At 57.7% G+C, this 3,308-nt stretch overlaps 1 long non-coding RNA gene across 2 annotated transcripts; it reads left to right on the top strand.

The window, feature by feature from the left end:
- Positions 1-399: 399 nt before the first annotated feature.
- Positions 400-2,917, top strand: LOC115297120. 2 transcript variants are annotated; one of them, XR_003911287.1, is made up of 3 exons: positions 400-584; positions 1,213-1,372; positions 1,632-2,917. It is a non-coding gene; the product is annotated as an uncharacterized LOC115297120 (long non-coding RNA). The 2 variants fall into 2 exon arrangements; XR_003911288.1 differs by having other exon boundaries at positions 400-688.
- Positions 2,918-3,308: the final 391 nt, after the last annotated feature.

Raw genomic sequence — 3,308 nt, 5'->3', positions numbered from 1 at the left:
CCCCGCCCCCCCCATAAGAAACAAGGGAACGGTCCATTCAAATTGCACTTCACCTCCAAAGCAGTTTACAATCATTATTTCATTCTCTTTTTGCTTTCCCAGAGCCCTCTGCTCTGTAACCTTCTTTCTCTTCTGCGCACACTTTGATCCTCCTGCTCACTCCCATCTCCTCCAACGACGCCCTGTCTCTCCGGGACTCCCCCGATCTACATCCAGGCCCGAGCTCTTCTCCAGGGGCCCAGGTCCCTTCCTCACACTGCCTTGGGGACCTTTCCACAGGGACGGAGACTGGGGAGGCGCCTCAGACGTCACATCGCAGTGTGGGAACTCGTTATGTCCCTGCCTGTCCCCACCCCCAACGCTCCACCACGTCTGCTTCCTGTTGCGTTTAGTGCCATCGCTTCAGGCAGCCGGGGCCGGAAATGTCGGAAACAGCGGCTGTAGGAATATCACCTTTTCTGCCTCATTTTCTATCGAGCTGCAGGGACAAGTGGGCTAGGCTGAGTAATGGGCCCCTCCCAGCGCATCTGGGTCCCAACGTGTCCGGGTCCTAATCTCCACGATCTGTGAAGATGTTAACTCAGGTGAAGAAGAGGACTTTGTAGGTGTGATGAAGGGTTTTGAGACAGGAGACCACTCTGGATTCTCCCGGTGGGCCCGACGCCATCATGGGGCCTTTGTGAGAGAGGTATATCGGGGGAGGGAAAGCGAGGGCAGAAGCAGAGGTTGGAATGAGGAAGTCATGCATGCAGCGGGCCTACAAGCTGGAGAAGACAGGGGCGCAGGCTCCCCAGGGCTGCAGCCTTTGATCTTAGCCCTGTAAGATGCATTTCGGACTTCTGAGCTCCAGGGGTGCAAGATAATACAATTACGTCATTGAGTTTGTGGGGATTTGTTACAAGGGCCAGAGGAGGTGAGCACAGATTTCCAAGACCAAGGTCAGTGGGAGACAGGCTGCCACAGAACGTGGCCTCTGAGGTTTGTTTCAAGGATCTAGATGATAGAAACAGGTCCAGGAGCAGAGGGGGGTTGGTGAGGAGACCTGCAACGTGGTGGCTCTGGGGGAGGCCGTGACATTTGTGGTCCCCTCTCTGTCCCTGGTGCCTCCATCAAGCCTGGCCAGCAGGCTCCAAGAGCACGGCTGGGGGGTGTTGCAATGTGCTTCTTGCTGCGGGGACACTTGGGCCACTAGTGCTTGACCTGTCCCTGCAGAGGCTGAGGCTGACTGAGGATGGAGTCCCACCCACTGGGAAAGGGAGAGGCCCCCAGGGTCCCAAACTCCAGGGACAAGAGAAGACTCAAGGAGGGATCCGGAGGCCAAGGCTGGAGAGCAGCTATGGGACCTTCCCTCCCACAGGTGGTGGGACAAGGGGTGTGTCAGGGGTCCCCTTGGGTCAGAGGGAGTCTGCCAGGGCAGGGGGTGGAGTGGGGTCCTGTGTCCTATGGTCAGCTGGAGGGTGAGGTGGAACAGAACCGTGGCCAGGGAAGTGCAGTGGAGCTGGGGGAGGGGCAGGTGCTGGGGGAGGGGCAGGTGCTGCAGGGGCGGGGGGGGGGGGGGGGGGGGGGGGCATATCTGGGAGAGACCAGAAGAGGGAACTGCCCACAGCCCCTTCACGTTTCGTCTACTCCAGGGGTCTGGACATGTCATCGTGGCATGGAGCCTGTTTTGTGACTAAAAGCAGCCGGATGGGAAGCCCGAGGGCGACCAGGAGAGTCTTGCAGCAGTAGCAGCTCTTCCCCAGAGACAAAGAGCACCGGGGCGGAGGGGGCACAGGGGACACCAAGGCTGCATTTTGCCACCAGCCCCACCGCCCGCAAGGCTGACTGCCGCTCCCGCCCATGCTCTTCCCTGCTGGCCCAGGTCCAGCCTCTGCCGTGCCTGTGCCCCCTCGGCCTCCCTGCCTGGGCTCCCCAGGCCACCCACACTGCCCAGCTGCTCCTGCAACTCTCCACAGCCCCATCGTGGGGACGCGCCGGAGACATCCCTGGACATTCCAGACGTCCCTGCCCTCCGGCAGGAGAGCCCATTTCCTGCCACTTTGTGTGGTTCTTGGGGCTCTCCACGGCCTCCCTCCCTCGCCCTGTGTGCTCTGTCCCCACTGTCCCCAGACTGCTTCTGCCCTGGGAGCACAGCACGTGCCCCAGGACCTTTGTGCATACTCTTCCCAAGTCAGTCTCTCCCCTGCCCCTTCACACTTCCTCCTTCCTGGAAGTCCTACAGCGTCCTCTGCAGCGGCACATCCGTCACTCTTCATGGAGCCATGGCCACTGCTCCTGGGCAGAGCCCGCCCTCCCTCCCTTCCTCCTGAGGATGTCCTGGCACTTTATTCCTTTCCAGCAAAAGGAACTGCGCTCAAAGTGGGATATGGGGCAGGCAAGATGTGGCCTCGTCCTGAGGACCTTCGGGACACGGTGTACGGAGACGCTGACAGGCAGAGAGGCATCAGGACCGTGGCAGTGACAGGGGTGCGAGTCAAGCCCGATGTGACTTGGGCTGCAGTCATAGTACATGGTTAGGGGACACGAGGACACACGCCCCTCACTACTGTAATAGGTTAACTTACTTATGGAATGTAATAGATACCTTGTTGCAAACTGCTTCCCCTCCCCTTCTCTGTGGTCACTAAGATCCGCCCAAGGCCAAGCTTACAGAACATTCTCTTGGTCATGGCTAACTATGACTGGTCATTTTAAAAGAACAAAGAACTTTAAATTGATAGGTTCCCCTGCAAACTAGCATCTATGTATTACAATGTAATTGGCTACCATGGAATGATATGAATGTAATTGGTGAACTAAATAATGACGTATTCTGTCCATATAATCTCACTGCCGCCTTTGTTCGGGCCATTCTCTGCTCCTTAAAACCAGGAGACCAGGACTGGCCCAGCCGTGAATAAAGTCTTGCCTAAAATGTTTGGTGGTCTTTTCGACATCATCCTGTTTGGACTACGCAGTGAGCCGTTGGTCCAGGACCCCGCCAGGGCCAGGATCGGGCTCTCACCCCTAAGCCCCCTCCAGGAGACCCTTCTGCACCGTAGGCCCCCGCGGGGGGCAGTCTAACAGGAAAGGTAACAATTGCACCTTTAACTTGCGGAGTGACTTTGAGGCATCAGGCACGCTTCACAAGTTCATCTGATGCTCTCCTCCAACACCGTGGCTCTCAGTTCAGGTCCTTTCCAAAAATGCCATTTCCCAGGTCCCAGAGACATGCTGCAATCACGTGTCTGCATGTAAAACCCCCCATCTTTCGGTGCATCTGCCCCACGGCTCAGTTGGAAGAGCACTGCTCTTGGCCTCGGGGCAGG

The sequence above is a fragment of the Suricata suricatta genome, chromosome 7, assembly GCF_006229205.1.
Source record: "Suricata suricatta isolate VVHF042 chromosome 7, meerkat_22Aug2017_6uvM2_HiC, whole genome shotgun sequence".
Classification (NCBI taxonomy): Eukaryota; Metazoa; Chordata; class Mammalia; order Carnivora; family Herpestidae; genus Suricata; species Suricata suricatta.
This window is presented reverse-complemented; position numbering and strand designations above follow the sequence as displayed.